The 23,284-nt window shown below is 35.3% G+C and overlaps 1 protein-coding gene and 1 pseudogene across 1 annotated transcript in view; one reads left to right on the top strand and one right to left on the bottom strand.

Moving 5' to 3' along the window:
* The window catches only part of RASA1 (RAS p21 protein activator 1), a 125,685-nt gene that overhangs the window by 25,023 nt on the left and 77,378 nt on the right, over positions 1-23,284 (top strand). The gene's annotated exons all lie outside the window — the stretch shown is intronic.
* On the bottom strand, positions 10,565-12,245 carry LOC122917763 (annotated as a pseudogene).

Below are 23,284 nucleotides of genomic sequence, written 5' to 3'. Positions count from 1 at the left end.
TATATAAGGAATATACAAGTTTATTCCTTAAACTTGACATGGTATTTTGTTTCTCCAGTTTACTATTTCTTCTGTCTGGGGTATTGTATCTATCTCGATTGTGTGCCAAACTGCCATTCATTTTTCTAAATAGAGACATTACCCAAAGTAGTGTGTCATGATATTACCCAAAGTAGTGTATCATGATAAAGTAGTGTATCATGAAGGTTTTTTTCTTTCATTACCCAAAGTAGTGTATCATGATAAAAATGAAGGTTATTTCCTTAAAACAGTGATAGCAATCATTTCATCAAACAGACTTGGAAATACATTTTTTTTTCAGAGAATTAAACCACCGTATCTCAAATTAACACGGGATGAATAAAAGATGTTTCTGGTTATAAAGATCTGACTATAATGTGATTGGTGCTGTTGCAATCTTAACAAATGACATAATGATAATGGGTTCATAGAAAATGGAGCCATATTAAGGGTAAGCTTGTCAGTGATCATCTGTGTTCAAAAGTGGACTTTTTTTTAAGACCAAGGATGAAACTATTTATTTCTGGTGAAGTTATTTTTTTTATTATGTAAATACTTACATTAAATATATGAATTATCTGTATTCTGAAATTAAGAGGTCCATGCTACCACTAAGCCAGCCAGCACATCCCTTTAATTATCTTTTTGTCCAGATTTTATGCTCAATGAGCAATCTTTTCTATAAGTTTTTATGTTGAAAAATTTCATATCTGCAAAAAGTTATAAGAATAGTGTACCAAATAACCATACATTATTTACCTTTACATTTTGCCACATTGTATTTATCCCTTTGATTTTATACATCTATATTTCCACTCAATTATTTGTGAGTTACTTGCAGAGATCATAGCCCTTCACTCTCAAATACTTCATCATGTTTTCTAAGAATAATGACAGTAGCCTACATAGCCAAATAAAATGAATTTAACACTAATACTGTGGATACTTAGATATCCACAGTTATCTTATTTCCTTTATATCTGCTTATTTTATTTTAATGAATTGTATTATTAAAGGACACTCTGTAGTGTCCTTTAATCTAAAACTGTTCACCCACCATTTTTTTTTTTAAATAACATTGACATTTTTGAAGAGTCCAGGACAGTTGCTTTACAGAATGTCTTTCAGTTTGTATTTGTTGCCTCATAATTAGATTCAGGTTAACTGTTCTTAGGAGAAATACTCCATAGGTCATGAGTTCTTCATACATCATATCCAGGGGCACATTATGTCAGTTGTCCTCTGATGTATAGAAGTTTGACCTTGGTTAAGATGGATCCCACCAGATTTTGCCGTTAAAAAAAAGGTTATTGGGGTGCCTGGGTGGCTTAGTTGGTTAAGCATCTGCCTTTGCTCAGGTCATGATCCCGGAGTCCTGGGATCCAGCCCTGTGTCAGACTCCCTCTCCCTCTGCCTGCTGCTTCCCTTGCTTGTGTGCGCTCTCTCTCTGTCAAATAAATAAAATCTTTTTTTTTTTTAAAGGTAATTAGTAAGTAATGAATACTCATTGGTTTTAGTATTTGTTGATGATTTTTACCTGAATCAAATCAATCAGTTTATGCTGTGGCAATGGTATTGTAAAATGGTGAGTTTTTTCTTATTTATTATTACTTTGAAATTTCTTAGTTTGCAGTCTTCATTATACAACAGTGTGATAACAGTTTGGCTTCCCACTTAACAGGCTTTCTGCAGGTGAGTAAGCTGGGGAAACATACATGCAGATTTTTTTTTTTTTTAAAGATTTTATTTATTTATTTGACAGGAAGAGATCACAAGTAGGCTGAGAGGCAGGCAGAGAGAGAAGGAGGAAGCAGGCTCCCTGCTGAGCAGAGAGCCCGATGTGGGGCTCGATCCCATGACCTGAGCTGAAGGCAGAGGCTTTAACCCACTAAGCCACCCCTACATGCAGATATTTTTATTATTAATAGAAAAATTGTTGTGGTTCCTATATTAGTCATCTGTGAATTCTGTTAGAATGGATTGACAACTTGAGTCTAGTCAACTCTTGAAACTGAACTAAATTGATTTTTGACTTGGAGACTGTAGAGAAGTCACCTTGCCTGTTGTGATCTCTTGAGAGCCAGGAAGTTAATTCTTCCTAGCATCCTTTTATTTCATGTGTTTTACAATGACCATTTCCAAGTAGCAAGAGCCAGAGGGATGCATATCAGAAAAGGCATTGGATTTTATTGGTTAAAAGTGATAAATATTTAATAGAAGTATCATTTGAGTAAAATGGTGAATGATTATGGATAAGCTTAAAGGAGTTATTCTTTTTTTTTTTTTTTTTAAAGATTTTATTTATTTATTTGACAGACAGAGATCACAAGTAGACAGAGAGGCAGGCAGAGAGAGAGAGAGGGAAGCAGGCTCCTTGCTGAGCAGAGAGCCCGATGCGGAACTCAATTCCAGGACCCTGAGATGATGACCTTAGCCGAAGGCAGCGGCTTAACCCACTGAGCCACCAAGGTGCCCTTAAAGGAGTTATTCTAACTCATTTTTTTAACTAATCAATTTATATTTCAGAGAAGTTTAAAGTTTAGGGCAACATTGAATAGAAAATAAAGATAATTTTCATATCCTTGTGTCCACAAATGTACACTGTCAACATCCTGCATCAGAGTGGTACATTTGTTAGAACCAACGAACCTAAATTGACCTATCATTATCCAAAGTTTTTGGTTTACATTAGAGATCACTCTTGGTTTTGTGCACTTGAAGGGTTTTAGCAAATGTAAAATGACATGTATCTACCCCTGTAGTATCACACAGAATAGTTCTACTGCCCTAAAAATCCTCTGTGCTCTGCCTTTTCATCTTTTCCTCCCCACCCCACCCCATGCCCCAAATCCTGGCAGTCTTTTTACTGTCTCCATAGTTTTGCTTTTTCCAGAATGTCATAGAGTTGGAATCATACAGTCTTTCAGTTTGGCTTCTTACACTTAGTAATAGGTAGTTAAGGTTCTGCTGTCTTCTCATTGTTTGATAGCTCATATATTTCTAATGTTGAATATTATTCCATTGTCTGGATATACCTCATTTTATTTATCCATTCACATACTAAAAGGGGTCTTTGTTATGCCCAGATTTTGGAATGAATAAAGCTGCTGTAAACATCTTTTGCAGAATTTTATGTGGTCATAGTTATCAGTTCATTTGGGGAAATACCAAGGAGTACAATTGGCTAGATTAAATGGTAAGAGTGTATTTAGTTATTAAGGAACTTCCAAAGTGCTGTACCATTTTGCTTTGCCATCAGCAGTGACTGGAGGTCTGTGCTGTTCTGTGTTCTCTCCAGTGTTTGGTGTCAGCATTTTGGATTTTGGCCATTCTAATAGGTGTCAGTCCTTTGGTTCCATTTGTCTTTTGCAAATACTTTCTCAGTTTTTGTCTAGTATTCTCATTTTCTTGACATTGTCTTTCACAGAGCAGAAATTCCAAATTTTAATGAAATCTAGCTTAGGTATTATTTCATTTCTGAATTACGTCTTTGGTGTTGTAGCTAAACAGTCATCACTATACCCAAGGTCAATCTAGGTTTTTTCCTTGCATTATCTTCTAGGAGTTCTATAGTTTGGCTTTTTACATTTGCATCTGAGATCTAATTTGAATAATTTTTGTTAAAGATTTGAGGTCTATTTGTAGCATTTTCTTTTCTTTGTTTTTATTTGGATATCCAGTTGTTCCAAAGACTCTTTGTTGTTTGTTGAAAGACTGTCTTTCCTCTGCGTATTGCCTTTCCTTCTTTGTCCAAGACCTGTTCACTGTATTTATATGGGTCTGTTACTGGGCTCTCTGTCCTGTTCAGTTGATTTGTTCATCTGTTGTTTCGCCAGTAGCACTCTGTCTTTATTACTGTGGCTTTACCATGAATCTTGAAGTCAAGTAATATCAGTCTTCCAGCCTTCTTCATCTTTAATCCTGAGTTGGCTATTCTGGGTCTTTGGCCTCTCCACATAAACTTTAGAATTAACTTCTTAGTTTTTACAAAGTAATTTGCCACAGTTGTGATTTCAGTTGCCTAGATTGTAGATCAAGTTGGGAAGATAGGACATCTTGACAATATTGAGTCTTCCTGTCCATGGACATGGAGATAGTCTCTCCATATACTTAGGTCTTTGATTTTGTTGATCAGGGTTTTGTAGGTTTTTCCTCATATATATCTTGTACATATTTTGTTTGCTTTATAACTGGGTCTCTCATTTCTTTGGGTGCTAAAATAAATGGTGATGTGTTTTAATACTCAAATTCCAAGTGTTCATAGCCAGTAATAGGAAAGCTATTGGCTTTTGTGTATTAACCTTGTATCTTGCAACGGTGCTGTATAATCTATTACAGGAGTTTGTTTTTTTCCCAGATTCTTTTTGATTTTCTCTACAGAAAATCATGTCATCTCTGAACGCTGACAGTTTTATTCTTTTGTAATTCTGTACCTCTTATTTCCTCTTGTCTAATGTGTTAAGACTTTACAATGTGATGAAAGGGCATGATGAGAGAAGATATCCTTGCCTTATTCCTAGTCTGAGTGAGAAAAGTTTAAGTTTCTCACCATTTGTGATATCACTTGTAGGTTTTAGAAAATTGTTTAAAGTTTTAAGATATTATCTGTCAAGTTAAGGAAGCTCCCCACTGTTTTTAGATTTTTGAGAGGTTTTATCTTATCATTAAAGTGTTTGATTTTGTCAGATTTTTTTGGGCAGCTGTATGGATCATGTGATTTTCCTCTTTGACTTGTTGATGTGATAAATTACATTAATTGGTTTTCAGACGTTGAACTACTTGTGCATATCTGGGGTAAATATTACTTAGTGATGATGTGTACATATTTTTGTACATTGTTGGAATTGAGTTGCTAATATGTTGATGAGGATTTTTGCGTCTGTGTTCATGAATTCCTGGTCTGCAGTTTTCTTGTAATTCTTGGTCTGGTTTTGGTCTCATAGAATCGGTTAGGAATTATTCCCTCTACTTTTGCTTTTTGGAAGAGATTGTGGAGAATGGTATAATTTCTTCATTAAAAATTTGGTAGAATTCACTAGTGAACCCACCTGGGCCTAGTGCTCTTTGTTATGGAACATCTGTTTCTTCTTGTATGAGTTTGAGCCAGTTGTGTTTTTCAAGTAATTGGTTTTTGTTTCATCTAGGTTTTTTTAATTGGTGGGCATAGATTTGTTCACAGTGTTACTTTGTAGTCCTTTTAATGTCTATAGGATCTGTTTTGATGCCCCCTTTTTATTTTCTGATATTGGTAATTTGTGTCCTCTTTCTTTTTTATCTTAGCCCATCGAGAAGCTTATCAAGTTTTTGATGTTTTCAAAGAATTAGCTGTTGGTTTCGTTGATTTTTCTCTATTGATTTATTGTTTTCAGTTTCAAAATACTTAGTTTGGTCTAATTTTTATTGCTTTTCTTGTGCTTTCTTTGGGTTTAACTTGCTCTTCTTTTCTAGTTTCTGAAGGTTGATCTTTAGGGTATTGATTTTAGATCTTTTCTAATTTGTGCATTCAGTGCCATAAATTTCTCTTTAAGAATGTTTTTTGCTGCATCCCATACATTTGTAATTTATATTTTCATTTTTATTAAGTTAAAAATATTTGAAAATTTCTCTTGGATTTCTTCTTTGATACATATATCATTAGAAATGTATTGTTAGGGGCGCCTGGGTGGCTCAGTGGGTTAAGCCGCTGCCTTCGGCTCAGGTCATGATCTCAGGATCCTGGGATCGAGTCCCGCATTGGGCTCCCTGCTCCGCAGGGAGCCTGCTTCCCTTCCTCTCTCTCTGCCTGCCTCTCTGCTTACTTGTGATCTCTCTCTGTCAAATGAATAAATAAAATCTTTAAAAAAAAAAAAAAAGAAATGTATTGTTAATCTCCAAGCATTTTGAAATTTTCAAACTACATTTGTTACTGATTTCTATTTTCATTCCATGGTTGTCTGAGACCAGATATTAGTCTCTATTTTAAATTTGTTACCTTTTTTTTTTTATGGCCCATAAAAAGAATTAGCTGTTGGTTTCGTTGATTTTTAGTTTATCTTGATAAATGTACTATGTGAGCTTGAATAGAATGTTAACTGCTGTTGTTGGATGAAATAGTTCATAGATGTCAATTATTTCCAGTTGATTAATGGTGCTGAATTTAACTATGTCCTTTCTTTTTTCTTTTTAAGATTTTACTTTTATTATTTGTTTGAGAAAGAGAGAGAAAGCATAAGCCGGGGTGGGATGGTACAGGGAGGGGAGGGAGAAACTCAGGCAGACTCCCATGCTGAGTGTGGAGCCCTGAGGAGGCCATCATGGAGCTTGATCCCATGAACCTAAAATCATGACCTGAGCTGTAACCAAGAGTCAGTTGCTTAACCAGCTGTGCCTTGGACATGACACCCCTAACTATTTCCTTTCTGATTTTCTGCCTCCTGCATCTGTTCATTTCTAATAGAGGATTATTGTAGTTTCTACCTATAATTGTGAGTTCATGTATTTCACTTTGCAGTTCTATCAGTTTTTGCTTCACATATTTTGATACTCTCTTGTTAGGCACATACACACTAAGGATTGTCCTGTCTTCCTGGAGTACTCACTCATGTATCATCATGTAATGTTCTCTTTAACCCTGATAACTGTGCTCTGAAGCTGTTCTCTTGGAAATTACTATAGTTACTTCAGCTTCTTAAGGCATATTTTATTTTATTTTTTTAAAAGATTTTACTTATTTGAGAGCAAGAGAGAGCAGGAACACAAGCAGGGCATGGGAAGGGCACAAGAGAGAGGAGAAGGAGACTCCCTGCTGAGCAGGAAGCCTGATTCAGGGCTTTATCCTAGGACCCAAAGATCATGACCTGAACTGAAAGCAGACACATAACCGACTGAGCCATGCAGGTGCCCCTAAAAATTATTTTTTAAATAGTATTTTCCTGGTGTATCTTTCTATATCTCTTTACTCTTTGTTGTTGTTGTTGTAATATTTCTATATTGTAATATTTCTATATCTTGTAATATTTCTGTATCTTGTAATATTTCTATATCTTTCTATTTACTTGTAATATTTCTATATCTATTTAAAGTTGATTTCTCGTAGACAACATTCAGTTGGGTCTTGCTATTTGATCCACTTTGGCAATCTCTGTCTTTTAATTAGTGCATTAGAACTTTGACCTTTAATGTGACTATTGAAATAGTTGGACGAATAGCCACCTTATTTTTTACTGTGTTCCATTTGTTGCCCTTGTTCCTTGTTCCTGTTTTTGTCTAACACACTTGGCCTTTTGTGGTTTTGAGCATTTTATGCTTCCATATTTTCTTTGATTAGCATATCAATTATACTTAACATTTTCCTTTTTTGACTTTTTTCCCCTAGAGCTTGCAAATGGACATTTGCAACTAATCCAAGTCCATTTTCAAATACTATACTGCTTCACAGATGATGGAAGTACTTTATAATAAAAATATTCCCAATTCTTCTTTCTTGTCCCTTGTATCATTGCTGCCATTCATTTCACTTATGTCTATGTAGATATATAGATATATGACATACAGGTAAGGATATGTAATCAAATACATTGTTGCTGTTACTATTTTGAAAAACCTTATATGTTTAGGATGGTTAAGATTTAGGCATATAAAACTTTATTTTACCTTCAGTTAATCATTCTCAAGTGTTCTTTCTGTATGGCTGTTTGATTTTTTTACCTGTATCAATAGTTTTTCCTCCAAAGAACTTCTTTTAACTTTTCATGGAAAGTGCATATACTTTCAACCAATTCCTCTATCGTTTTGAAGGATAGTTTCACAGGGTATAGAATGCTAGATTGGTGGTTTCTCTCAGCACTTCAAATATTTCATTCCACTCTCTTCATTCTTGCATGGTTTCCTGGGATAGGTTGGATTTAATTCTTATCTATGCTAGGTTGGTGGTTTCTCTCAACACTTCAAATATTTCGTTCCACTCTCTTCTTTCTTGCATGGTTTCCTGGGATAGGTTGGATTTAATTCTTATCTTTCACCTCTATTAGTAAGGTGTTTTTTCTCCTCTGGCTTCTTACAAAATTTTTTCTTTCCAAAAAAATTTCTTTTTTAAATGTTTATTTGTGAGGTTTGAACATGATATGATATGCTTAGGTATATAGTTCTTTTGGTGTTTGTCTTGCTTGATATTTCTGAGTATCCAGGATATCTGACGTTGATTGGGGGAAATTTGTGGTCTTTATTGCTTAAATACTGCTTTTCTTCCTTTCTCTTTTTCTTCTCATTTGGTATTTCCATTACATTATTTTATCTTTTTTAGTTGTCCCACAGTTCTTAGATGTTTTTTTCCATTTGTTTTCAACAATTTTTCTTTTTTGCTTTTCAATTATGGAAGTTTCTATTATTATATCAAGTTCATTAATTGTTTTCTATCATTTCCAGTTTATTAATGAGTCCATCAAAGGCAATCTTCTGTTTGCCTTTCTGTTACAGTGTTTTTTAATTTCTAACATTTCTTTTTGATTATTTCATAGAATTTACATTTTTTTTTGCTTACATTGTCCTTTTGTTCTTCTCTAAAATTTCCATTAAAACTTTTAGCATATTAATAACAGGTTAAAAATAAAAGATTTCTGGTCTCATAATTCTATCATTCCTGCCACATTGGAGTCTGGGTCTTATGCTTACTCTGTCTTTTCAAGTTGTGTTTTTGCCTTTTAGCGTGTCTTGTAATTTTTTGTTGGAAGGTAGACATGATGTACTGGATAAAGGTAACTGTGGTAGATAGGCCTTTAACAGTGTAGTGCTAAAGTGTTGGGGGGAAGGGAGTGTTCTATAGTCCTGTGATTAGGTTTTAGTTCTTTGGTGATCCTGTGCCCCTGGACTGTGAAGTCAGTGTTTATCAGTTTGTTTATTTTTTATCCCTTTAGGTGGGAGAGGATGGCTATAGAGGGCTAGAATATTTCCCATTCCCTACATGGTAGACTAGAGCTGGCTTGAGTTGGGTATTTCCCTTCCTTTAGGTAGTTTGGACTCTTGATAAGACCCCTCCCGTAGGTTAGGCATTGATAAATTAATTTCTTTTGGGTGCAGGCCTAGTTAAGAATAGATTGCTCTGCAGTATTTCAGAGTGGTTCATTTCCCTCCCCTCCAGAAGCACGAGATGACTTTTCTCAGATTCTTACTGTGAGGACCTGATCGAGGTCTTGAAAGTATAATTCACAAAAGTGTTGCTTCCTCCCCTCCCTTACTGGGTCCCCCATGGAGTTTTTAACTCTCAGAGTTGTTCACACCGAACATCCAGTGATTCGTTAATTGCAGTTTAGGTTTTCCTACTGTGGTGCTGTTTCCACAGGGATGTTTCTGCTCAGGTAAGTTAGGATTCTCATTAATCACCTGTTTTTCTCTCAATTTTGGGGGCAGTGGTTTGCCCTATGACCTCATTTTTGTGATGGATCTGAGAGGAATTGTTGACTTTTCAGTTTGTTCAGCTTTTTACTTGTTGTTAAGAGAGAGTAGCAACTTCTAAATTCCTTATATACCTGACAGAATATTTTCAAGTGGCTTAAAGGAGTTTTAAGTTAAGTTTTAAGGAGTTTAAAATAAGTTTGGTTTATGGGAATTTTGAGGCTACATTCTTCAAGAGAATGGTAGCAAAGGAGGAGAAGGCATAGCAAACTAGTAGCTTTTTCAGAATAGTAAAGAGAAGTAATTTAGGTGAGAATATTTTTATTCCTAATAGTAAATGTTTAGGTCTGTTTTTAAGCAGTCATTTAGCTTGGTATTCTTGTTTTTTACTTCAGTGTATTCAAAAGTAAGTTATGCTTTATTTTAAAATATTAATAATTATTTAGTCAAAACCTTACAAAATTAAGGTAGAGATTTTATCATTAGAAGAAAGCAGTTGGAACAAGAAGAGGGAATTACTAACCAACCAGTGTCCAATTAAGTGTTTCATTGTGTTTCCTAAATTGTGCACTGCATTGTTCAATAGTAAGAATTAGTGTTCTGTGACTTTTTCGATAGTTAAATAATTTGGATCTATGTTCTTAGAAATCCAGAATGCACATGGTACAAGATTCCTGTTTTTATTGTGATTAAAAAAAAAAAAACCATTTTCATTTAACTCTGCTTTCCCTAAACTTGATTACATGTTTAGTAAACATTGTTTTTGAAACATGTTGAGAAACCATAATTTAAGTAGCTTGTCTTCTATCTGCCCAGTGCTTATAGGGGAAGTAGTACATGGAGGAAGAACCCTTAGATTAGAGTTCAGAAAACCTTAGCTTCTGTTTTTAATGGTTTTAGTGAATCACCATATTGAAAAATTTATTTAATTTCCTCTTGGTTCAGTTTTCCTTTTGTAAAATATGGTAGCTTTTCTCCTTTTCTAATTCCTGGGATGTTGGTATTTCATAGTTATAAAAACAGCTTTTGTAAAGAACTTCTTTTTTAAAAAATTTTCTTAATTATATTAATTTTTTTCCCATACATATGGTGCTTCCTATTCAATTTATTAAAAATTTTAATAAACATAATAATCAAAACTAGTGCTCCAAACTTATGCTGTTCACATGGAAGACACTACAAGAAGACACAATAGAGACTGCCTGGCAATAAGAGGTACAAATTCCTTCTATAGAGATGGAAAAATAAAAGGACAAATCTAGATGTCTAAAAGACAATTCACTGCACACATTTTATTTACAGTTTTGTACACTGTCTTAATATGAATGGGACCGCTTTTCTACTTGAGCCATTTTTTTAACCAAAGCAAAATAACCTAAGTAATACAAAGTGTTAAAATACAGCATAAAGATACAAAAACAGACATACTAATTCTAATTAAGAATGTAATTATGATGTTACATTTTTTATAATCCACAATTATGTTTAGGAAATCACACATAGATCACTGATTTGAATGAAATGCATAAATTTGTAGCAAAGCTTTGTAGTTACAAAAAAAACAAAAAAATTACCAAAGAATGCACAAAATTAATGTGAATTCCACCTTTGTGTCATATTCCTGGATCCTTCATCAGTGTTACATGAGGAAAAAAACAAAAGCAAAACAAATGAAAAACTGAAATCAGAATCACTAATGTTAATCAAGTAGGGAAACAAATAAATTAAAATCTAGCAGCCATCAGCAAGAGTACAGCAAAGACAATGCTGTAAAAAGAAACAAAGAAAATTGCTAGAAAACTGTATGCATCATACTCTTTCAAACCAGCAAAATATGCTCCTGCTTACAATGAAACATAAACAAATTTTTTTTTCCTGTAAGATATAGAAATGCAAGTTCTTTTTTGAATATTGTGGATAGGTAAAATGTGTTTGTAATGGTAATTCTACTAAGCTATTACAGAGTGGGCCAGGAACACACTTATGGATTCTGGGGATGATGTGTACTGTAATTCTTTGATTGGGATAGTGGACACTCTAGCCAAAATTAAAAAAAATACATATATATGAACACAGAAGTACAAGACAAAGGCAAATGAGACTTCTCTTATATCTTAGCAACATTTAGATGGAAATCAGATTTAATTGCAGTCCACTCTGCTTTTGAAGAGGCTTTGGTTCAGCTCCCAAATCTCGATTGCTTGATGCAGTCTCCTGTGAGAATACTCAGAAGGTGTCTTCTTAAACTACAAACCTATTTTTAGTGGTGGAGCCGCTCTTAGTAGCTGTGTCTGCATGGGACTGATAACCAGTTACTATCTTTGGAGGAAGTCCTAACCTTTCCTTGTATACCCTCCTTATATGTGTAATAGCCTCTCTGTTTTCACATTCAGTAGTCCATATAGTCTTATTAACATTAACAACAACTCCACATACATCATCACTGTAGTCATCAAAAGATTCTCCAAAAAGGCACAGCAATCCAGGTCATTTCACCTGTGCTGCTTGTTCAATGTAATTAGCCATCCTCCTCCTCGTTTGTTTTTCTCATCTTCCCACATAGACTCAATACTATCCTTAAAAAGTGAGTAGTCACAGCCAGGCATACTAGACAACTGGATGTGGTTGTACAGAGCCCAAAAGTCTTCAACAGTATCAAACTTAGAGATCAGCAGAAGGTTTGCTTGCCAAGTTTCGCTTTTATCATTTTTAAAAAACCAGAGTGCCCATCTGTTGTGTAAAGGATGTTTAATACAGTGTTCTGTGTTAGCAACCTCCTGATTAGATTCTGTTTTCTCTTCTTATGTAGGCGGGGGATTAGGAGTACGGGTGGTTTCCGGTTCCACAGTTGCCATCTTAGATCGATCTCAATTATCTTAATTTTTTTATTATCTTTTCATTTATTTATTTTTTTTATTATGTTAGTCACCATACCTTGTTAGTTTTTGATGTAGTGTTCAATATTTCATTGTTTGTGTATAACACCTAGTGCTTCATGCAATCCGGGCCCTCCTTAATACCCATCACCAGGCTCACTCATCCCCCCACCTCTCTCCCTTCTAAAATCCTCAGTTTGTTTCCTGGAGTGGGTAGTTTCTCATGGTTCTTAAAGCACTTCTATATAAGGTTTGTATGTGGTTCTTAGAAAAGAAAGTGAATATTTGACACCTACCGTATGGAGGCAGGTGACATTGATGTGAATTGTCACAGAAATAAAAAACCTGTGTAAATATTGAAATAGTAAATGAATCAAGTATGTAAGTGAATTGCTTGTTAACTTTATGTATAGGCAGCAGTGCTAATAACTGGAGTTTTCATGGTTTGGTTTTTTTTTTTTTCCCCACACAAAATAACATGTGGCCAGGATGAGATAACAATAAAGCAAGAATAAATACATATTTTAGTGTTGCTTATTAAGTTTAGATATAAGAGGAAATTTCCCAGCAGAAAGCTTATCCAGCTTATGAATTACAGAGATATGATAGGAACATGACAGAAAATTTTTGGATAAAATCATATGCCGTTGTTTTTGAGATCATATCTGTATTTAGTTTAATTGCTTTAAGGAACTTAAAACTGTATGAGTTTTAGAATAATGCCTGTGGTAATTGGGAATGAAAAGGCTTTTTATATGAAAAGAGACTAAAGTATTCTGAATTTTTTATTATTGAAAAGCTTAAAAATGATGTATACGATTAAAAAGTTTAACATAATAGAAAAAGTAAAAAATGGTGATAAAACCCTGAGATGTATAAAAATACACATACCAAAGAGGCAGAAGCATGAATTTCCAACATATCTCTTACCTCAGTGGTCATGAGTTGTTAGTCACAGGAAGACAGAACAAATGAGACAGGACTAGGTCCTGGGTCAGTCATCCATTGATGCAGGTGCTAGTAGTGATCATGGAGTCTTAGGTTGTGGAGCGGAACATAACATAGCACAGTCTTGGTCTCTGCAAACATTTGGCAGTAATGGGGGTTAAGGGTTATTGAGTCTATGATGATGTAATGGATGAGGGGGAGGGCAGCAGTTGGCAATATACCATTATGAGGTGTCTAATGTGGATATAACTTTGCGTAATATTGTCTGTGCGTGTGTATCAAAATACAATTAAGCATGTTCCCTTTTAATGTTAAAATGAAAGTTTTAGTAAGAAGAGTTTTTCTCTGTTTGAATTACTTTTTTTAAGTATGCAATTAAAGATAACATATTGAAGTATAACATACATAAAGTTTAGCATCGTAAGTCTATCCCAGTGAATTTTAACAAGTAGTACCGATGTATTAATAGTTATTATATTAATTGGTATTGTATATGTGTGATACGGTGTGTAATAATACTATTAGTACATTATTACCATTACCATAATTCCTGTGTAATCCATTTTTATTTAATTTTTTTTTTAAGATTTATTTTAGAAAAAGAGGGTGTGTGAGGGGAGGGGCAACGGGAGAGAAAGAATCTCAAGCAGACTCCTGAGCTGACTGACTGGGTGAGAAGCCAGTTACGGGGTTCGATGACCCTGACATCATGACCTGAACTGAAACCAAGAGTTGGTCACTTAACAGACTGAGCCACCCAGGCACCCCTTTAAATTTGAGAACAGAGTATTATTATCAGCATCCTAGAAGTCCTTTTTCCATGCCAGTGTAATAATACCCATGCCACCTCTCCCCAAAATAAACATGATCCTCCCCTTTTATACCATAGATTATTTTTCAATTTTTGATTATGTAAATTAGATTTTATATAAATTGAGTATATAGCATATATTCTTTTGTGTTTATAAACTTTTTACATTTGTGAGATTTATCCACGTTGTTGGATGTAGCAGTATTTCACTCATCTCATTGCTTATACTGTTAAATTGCGACTGTACCATAGTTTATTCTTTTTTCTGTTGATAGACATGACATTTAGGTTGTTTCCAGTTCTGTTTTAGAAAGAGTACTACTATGAATTTTCTTGTAATGTCTTTTGATCAGTATATACAATTATATTAATTCTATACCTACAGTTAGAATTGCAGGATCATAAGGTGTTCATATGGTAAGCCTGGTAGATACTGTTAAATAGTTTGCAAAGTGCCAGTACCAGTTTACATTAGTAGCAGTGTATGAGAATTCCAGTTACTCCACATTCTTTTTTTTTTTTTTAAAGATTTTATTTATTTATTTGACAGACAGAGATCACAAGTAGACAGAGAGGCAGAGATAGCAGAGAGAGAGGGAGATGCAGTCTCCCCACTGAGCAGAGAGCCCGATGTGGGGCTCGATCCCAGGACCCTGGGATCATGACCTGAGCGGAAGGCAGAGGCTTTAACCCACTGAGCCACCCAGGTGCCCAGTTACTCCACATTCTTGCTAACAGTTGGTATTGTTTATCCTTTTCTTTGTGGCTGTTTTTGTGGATGAGTGATGAAATAGTCCTTGCGGTTTTAATTTGTATTTTCCTGATGTGAGGAATAATGATGATGTGTATCTTTTCATATTTATTAACTATTTTGATAGCCTCTTAAATTGTCTATTCAAGTCTTGTCCTATTTTTCTATTGGCTTTTTTCTTTTTCTTAGTGATTTCTAGTTGTTCTATGTCCTGGCTATGTTGGATGTATAGCTTACAGAAATCAATTTGTATCTTACCTTTTTACTATTGTAATGCTATCTTTAATGAACAGAAGTTCTTAATTTATATAAATTTATATGTGTCAGTTTTTTTTTCCTTTTTGATTGGTGCTTTTCTTTTCTTTCTTTTTTTTTTTTTTTGGACATGTTTAGGGAATCTTTGCCTGTCCTAGGGGCATAAATACATTTGCTTATCTTTTTCTTCCCAAAGCTTTATTGTTACATCTTTCACTGTTACGTGTAGCATACACATGGAATTGATTCTGTGTATGGAGCAAGGAAGAAGTAAACATCCCCCCCCCACTTTTTTTTTTTAAATATGCATATCCTGTTGACGCAACAGCATTTTAACCAAAAAACTATCTTTTTCAGGTTTTCTCATTGTCATAAATTAACAGCAGTCTACGAGTGAGCCTTTTACATCTCAGTTCTTTAACTTCGGTTTACTTTAATTATCTTTGCAATAAATCTTCATAAATGATTGCATAAATAACTTTTCTGTAGGACCTATACAATTTCCTCCTTTTTAATTATTGAAATTGACAGTTTGTGACTTTTTTTCTTCCAGCTTGTCCTGTAGAATCTTGTTTACTGAGCATTACTTTCCAAAAATCAACTTTACTAATCTTTCCAAAAATAAACTTTTGATTCTTCTTCTGAAGATTTATGATAACACCTTTGCTTGTGATTTCATTAATTCTGTTTTCTTTTTTTTTTTACTTTTTGCCTTTTTTCATATTTAACTTCTTGTTTTTTTGCTAGTTTTTTTTAGATAAATACTTAATTATTGTCCCTCTTCTTAACATAAGCCTTTAAGGTCACATAACTCCCAAGTATAACTTCAGCTGCATGTCATTTACAAGTTTTATATGTCTTTTCTTCATTATCATCCTTTCAAATACTTTGTTTTCCACTGTAATTTCTACTTTAATTCAAGAGTTAATGTCCTTAGAGTTGCCTAATTTTCACATAGTTGTTAATAGGTTTGGTTTAGTGAGTACTTGGTTAATTCCACTGAGGCCAGAGAACATAGTCTGAATGATTTCAATCCTTTGAAATCAGGATTTTTTTTTTTTTTTTTTAAATTCAGCATATAGTAGTTTTGGTAAATGTGCCATGTTCAGTTGAAATGAATATATACACATATACACACACACACACACACACACACACAATACTCTTGTTATTGGATGCAGTTCTCTTTTTTTATTTAAGATTTTTATCTATTCACGAGGGGGAGAGATATGGGAGTGTGAGAGAGAGAATGAGAGACGGCACAAGTGGTGGGGAGGGGTAGAGGGAGAAGCAGGGAACCCTCTCCAGTACTTAATCCTAGGACTCGGAAATCATGACCTATTTTGAAGGCAGATACTTAACCGACTGAGCCACCCAGGTGCCCTGGCTGCAGTTTTCTGGATAGGTCATTATTCTAAAATTTATGCATCTTGGTCATATCTTTTTATTTTTGCTAATTTTTTCCTTTTTTAATTGTTTTTTAATTGTTTACTTTTTAAATCAGTTATTAAAATAGAGAAGTATGTACAAATTTGCCAACCTGCATGGTTTATATTTTGATGTTATGTTATTGGGTGTATGCATTGTTAGCTTTAATTCCTGGTGAATTGGTCCCTTTATTATTATGAAATCCCCTGAATGTGTCTAATAATACTTCTTGTCTAGTTTGGCTGACATCATTTCTCTTTTGATTAATGCTAGCATGGTACAATCTTTTTTTATCCTTTTACTTTTGAGCTTTCTTGTGTTTTTTAATTTAAGATGTGTTTCTCATAAGTGTGTTTATTTATTCATTCATTCTGACAATCTTGATCTTTTAGTGGTTGCCTTAGAGATTACAACACATACTGACTTACTGCAGTCTACTGAAAATACTTTCTTTTACCACCTCCCTAACAATGCTGAGGACTCAGAACACTCGAACTCTACTTACACTTCTCCTGCTTTTTAACTCTTGTCCTGAATTTTCATTGTACATATGCTTTAATGCTCAGTAGATATTATTGGTTTATATGGTCAGTGTTTGCTTAGATTTACCCATATATTTACCTGCTTTACTTATACTGCATTTTTATATTTTCCTGTGAGAACCCCCCCCCCCCCGCCTTTTTTTTGGCCTACAGAACTTCTTTTAGTGTTTCTTTTGGTAAACAGCTGTCAACAGCTTTACTGTCTGCTTATCTGAAAACATGCTTGTTTTTGATTCTGAAGGATATTACTTTTGAGCATAAAATTCTAGGTTTGCTGTTCTTTTCCCAGGTGAAGATAATTTTATCCTCTCAGACTTCCATTTCTGTTGCAAAGTCAGCAAAGGTTTTATTACTTCTTTGAAGATAATGCATTTTTGTTCTGAAATGTCTTTCTTGCCTGTTTTTTTATATCTTTATTATGGTGGGCCTGTATGTGGTTTTTTTTTTCCTTTCTTTTTTCTTACTGTGCTGGGGGTATATTGAGCTTCTGGAATCTTGGATCAATATCTTTCCTTGGGTTTTTAAAATTCTTGGTTATCTTCTCTTTAGATTTTGCTTTGTCACATTCTCTCTTTTTCCTCCGAGACTCAAAATATATGGTAATCACTTAAAAAAAAATTGCCTTTTCATTTCTATGCTCTTTTCTGTATTTCTATTTCTATATTCTTTCTGTGCTTCTGTAAGGATATTTTCTGTGAGACCTACTTATTTAGTAGCTTCTTAACAATATGCCTAATCAATACTAACCTCATACTTAGTTTGTAGTTTTGTAAATTTGCTTTTTAATCATACCAATTTCATGGTTGAATTCCACCTTTTTATTTATTTTATCCTTTCCTGTATTTTCTTGAATCACCACAGTTTCTGTTGATTTCAGATTTATTCCCCTGTGGGTCTGAAATTGGTAATTTGTGGCCTTTTTTTTTTTTTTCTTTTGAACAGTTTTGCTAGAGTCTGTTGACCTTACTAGTCTAAGAAACAACTTTGTTTTTCTTCCTGCAGTTTTATATTATACCTTTTTGTTGTTGTTGTTTTTTGCTTGTTTGTTTGTTGTTTTCTTAATTGAGTTTTGTCTCATTATGTGCTCTTAATTTTTAATTCAACGCCAGACATTGTGTTTAACAGTTTATAGGGGATCTGAATGATAATTTGCTACAGAGGATAGCTTACCCTTTCCTCTGGTAAGTAGATAGAATGCAGTCAAATCACTTTACTTTTAACATTTTTAAAAAGATTTTATTATTCCTTTATTAGAAAGCATATGTGGCAGGGGTTGGAGGATGGGGAAGAGCAGAGGGAGAGGGGCAAGCAGATTCCGCACTGAGTGTGGAGCCTTGGGCTCCATTCATGACCTTGAATTCATGACTGACCTGAAATCAAGAGTCTGATGCTCAGCTCACTGAGCCACCCAGATGTCTTGCAATCAGATCACTTTAGTCCTAAAATTTTCAAATGCTGCATTTTGCTATGCAGTCTTTGCTAAGTTTCATATCCCTATAGCTTCAGAATTTAGTAGATCTCTTGAGAGGGGAACTAGTTCAACTTCCATTCACTTCCTCTGTCTCTCTTTTATGACTAGAAGCCTCTTCTCATGTATGTTTTACCAGCTTTGTGAGACTGTCAAAAGCTACACTGGATTCTTTTCCTACAAGTAGGAGCCAGGCAGAAGACCTGGGTCATTTGCTTGTTTTCTCAGTTTCTTTGTGACCCCTTTTGGGAAATACTCTAAAGGGAAACATGGCAGTATGGCTGCTGATGGCACTCTGCTTCCTATGAAATTTGGGTCCTCAGATTGTGAATGCCTCGGTAACTCTGGGATGAGTTCTAATGGACAGATTTCGTTTTTTTTCTTTGTATTTTGTTTGCTTTTTTAAAGTTATTCTTGGAGGAAGGATTATTCTACTGTAAACAGTGTTATAAGTATTAGATGAATACTTCTTACAAAATAAGCAAAAACAAAACATCACTTTCTATTCCTTTATACTTCCTTAATCTCATTATCTTACTGTTAGCCATTGCTATTATTTATAGATAGGTTTGTTCATAAATATATATGTGTAGCACGTATATAAGCATATATATATATGTTACGAGTGTTAAGATTAAATTTTCAAAGAGGCAGTTTCTGTTTGCATGTGGGGAAAATGCAGTGTGTATAAGAGAACTATGTATAGAGAAAGACATTTGATTTTACTGGTAAGTGGGATCTAAATACCAAAACACATGAACAAACAAATTAAAAATTAGAAACATACCCATAAATACAGAGAACAAAATGATAGTAGAGGGGCAGTGAATGGGAGTCTATGCAAAATGAGTGAAGGGAAGTTTGAAAATACAGGCTTTCGGTTACAGAATCAATAAGTGACAGAGATGAAAGGCACAGCATAGGGAGCATAGTGGTATTGTAATGACTTTATGGTGACAGGTAGTAGGTACATTAGTGGTGAGCAGTGTAATGTATAGTGTTGTCAAATCACTATGCTGTACATCTCAGGTGTATCAACTATACTTCAGTAAAAAAAAAAGTAAATAAATCTGGGATGAAGTTACTCTACCACAAGCTTTTGGTTCCCTAATTACGCTTCCTAAGGTCAACTATTTACTGCTTTTTTTGGGTATATTTATTTAACTGATAATTTTTTTCAGAACCTGACTTATACAAACTCCGTTCTAGATGATTTAAGATAAACAGATGAAGATAGCTTCCCCTTTGGGGGTTTTAATTTGCTGGAAGAAGAAAGACAATAAATGTAATAAATAAATTGTACAAAATGCTAGAGGTAGTAAGTGCTAAGACAAAAAAAAAAGGAAGGAAAAGTTGTTCATGGTAAAGAGGTATTGGTGGTGTCAGAAGGGAAGGTGTGATTTTAAATATGGTGGTTTGGAAGATGGTAGAGAAGTAGCAGGCTGAGACGACATCAGGTAGCAGGAGATCGGCTAGATAGCTTATCTAAAGATTGCAAACACCTGCAAATCCATCGGCAGATCGAAGAGAAGAAGAACAGCAATTCTAGAAACAGAAAATCAAACACTTTGTTAAAGGTAGGACTGGCGGAGAAGTGAATCCAAAGCAACAGGAAGGTAGACCCCGGGGGAAGGGGCCGGCTCCCGGCAAGCGGTGGAGCAACAGAGCACAAAATCAGGACTTTAAAAAGTCTGTTCCACTGAGGGACATCGCTCCAGAGGCTAAACTGGGGTGAAGCCCACGTGGGGTTAGCGTGGCCTCAGGTCCCTCAGGGTCACAGAAGGATCGGGGATGTCTGAGTGTCACAGAGCTTGCAGGTATTAGAACGGGGAAGCCGGCTACAGAGACAGCTGAGGAGTGAGCTCTCAGGTCGGGGTTACCTTGAACTGGTCGCAGGCTCGGTGAGCTCAGAGCGTGGCCGGAGGCCAGGGAGATGGGAGTAAATGGGCGCTGTTCTGTGAGGGCGCACTGAGGAGTGGGGCCCCGAGCTCTCGCCTCCTCCCAGGCCGGAGACTTGGAGGCCGCCATTTTCATTCTCATCCTCCGGAACTCTACGGGAACCATTCAGGGAACAAAAGCTCCTGAAAGCAAACCTGAGCGGATTACTCAGCCCGGCCCCTGGTAAGGGCGGTGCAATTCCGCCTAGGGCAAAGACACTTGAGAATCACTACAACAGGCCCCTCCCCCAGAAGATCAACAAGAAATCCAGCCAGGACCAACTTCACCTACAAAGGAGTGCAGGTCCAATACCAAGGAGAGCAGCGGAATTCCAGAGGAGGAGAAAGCAAAGCACGGAACTCATGGCTTTCTCCCCATGATTCTTTAGTCTTGCAGTTAATTTTTTTTCCGTTTTTTTTCTTCTTCTGCTAAATATTTTTTTAACATTTACCCTTTTTTAACGTTTTTAAACTAATTTATCTAATACATATATTTTTCTTTTTTATATTTTTTCTTTATTCGTTTTCTTTTTTAAATTGTTTCTCTCTCTCTTTTTTTTTTTTCCTGAACCTCTTTTTATCCCCTTTCTCCCCCCCATGATTTGGGATCTCTTCTGATTTTCTGATTTGGTTAAAGCGTATTTTCCTGGGGTCTTTGCCACCCTTTTAGTATTTTACTTGCTCCTTCATATACTCTTACCTGGACAAAATGACAAGGCGGAAAAATTCACCACAAAAAAAAGAACAAGAGGCAGTACCAAAGGTTAGAGACCTAATCAATACAGACATTGGTAATATGTCAGATCTAGAGTTGAGAATGACAATTCTCAAGAAAAAGTCTCGAAAAAGGCATGGAAGATATTAGAAAAGCCCTCTCGAGAGATATAAAAGCTCTTTCTGGAGAAATAAAAGAACTAAAATCTAACCAAGTTGAAATAAAAAATGCTGTTAATGAGGTGCAATAAAAAATGGAGGCTCCCACTGCTAGGATAAATGAGGCAGAAGAAAGAATTAGCAATATAGAAGAACAAATGACAGTGAATAAAGAAGCTGAGCAAAAGAGGGACAAACAGCTACGGGACCACGAGGGGAGAATTCAAGAGATAAGTGACACCATAAGACGAAACAACATTAGAATAATTGGGATTCCAGAAGAAGAAGAAAGAGAGAGGGGAGCAGAAGGTATATTGGAGAGAATTATTGGAGAGAATTTCCCTAATATGGCATAAAAATCCAGAAGGTTCAAAAAACCCCCCTCAAAATCAAAAAACCCCCCTCAAAATCAACAAGAATAGGTCCACACCCCATCACCTAATAATAAAATTTACAAGTCTTAGTGACAAAGAGAAAATCCTGAAAGCAGCCCGGGAAAAGAAGTCTGTAACATACAATGGTAAAAATATTAGATTGGCAGCGGACTTATCCACAGAGACCTGGCAGGCCAGAAAGAGTTGGCATGATATATTCAGAGGATTAAACGAGAAAAACACGCAGCCAAGAATAGTATATCCAGTGAGGCTATCATTGAAAATAGAAGGAGAGATAAAAAGCTTCCAGGGCAAACAAAAACTGAAAGAATTTGCAAACACCAAACCAGCTCTACAGGAAATACTGAAAGGGGTCCTCTAAGCAAAGAGAGAGCCTACAAGTGGTAGATCAGAAAGGAACAGAGACAATATACAGTAACAGTCACCTTACAGGCAATACAAAGGCACTAAATTCATCTCTCTCAATACTTACCCTGAATGTTAATGGGCTAAATGCCCCATCAAAAGACACAGGGTATCAGAGTGGATAAAAAACCAAAACCTATCTATATGTTGCCTACAAGAAATTCATTTTAGACTGGAAGACACCTCCAGATTTAAAGTGAGGGGTTGGAAAAGAATTTACCATGCTAATGGACATCAGAAGAAAGCAGGGGTGGCAATCCTTATATCAGACCAATTAGATTTTAAGCCAAAGACTATAATAAGAGATGAGGAAGGGCACTATATCATACTCAAAGGATCTGTCCAACAAGAAGATCTAACAATTTAAAATATCTATACCCCTAACTTGAGAGCAGCCAACTATATAAACCAATTAATAACAAAATCAAAGATACACATCAACAATAATACAATAATAGTAGGGGAATTTAACACTTCCCTCACTGAAATGGACAGATCATCCAAGCAAAAGATCCACAAGGAAATAAAGGCCTTAAATGACACACTGGACCAGATGGACATCACAGATATATTCAGAACATTTCATCCCAAAGCAACAGAATACAATTTCTTCTCTAGTGCACATGGAACATTCTCCAGAATAGATTACATCCTGGGTCCTAAGTCAGGTCTCAACCGGTATCAAAAGATTGGGATCATTCCCTGCTTATTTTCAGACCACAATGCTCTGAAGCTAGAACTCAATCACAAGAGGAAATTTGGAAAGAACCCAAATACATGGAGACTAAACAGCATCCTTTTAAAGAATGAATGGGTCAACCAGGAAATTAAAGAAGAATTGAAAAAATTAATGGAAACAAATGATAATGAAAACACAGTGGTTCAAAATCTGTGGGACACAGCAAAGGCAGTTCTGAGAGGAAAATATATAGCGGTACAAGCCTTTCTCAAGAAACAAGAAAGGTCTCTCAAATACACAACCTAACCCTACACCTAAAGGAGCTGGAGAAAGAACAAGAAAGCAAGCCTAAATGCAGCAGGAGAGGAGAAATAATAAATATCAGAGCAGAAATCAATGAAATAGAAACCAAAAAAAAAAAAAAAACAATAGAGCAAATCAACGAAACTAGGAGCTGGTTCTTTGAAAGGATTAATAAGATTGATAAACCCCTGGCCAGACTTATCAAAAAGAAAAGAGAAAGGAC

This window comes from Neovison vison, chromosome 1 (assembly GCF_020171115.1).
Source record: "Neovison vison isolate M4711 chromosome 1, ASM_NN_V1, whole genome shotgun sequence".
Classification (NCBI taxonomy): domain Eukaryota; kingdom Metazoa; phylum Chordata; class Mammalia; order Carnivora; family Mustelidae; genus Neogale; species Neogale vison.
Note: the sequence above shows the minus strand (reverse complement) of the source record. Positions and strands in the feature narration are given on the sequence as shown.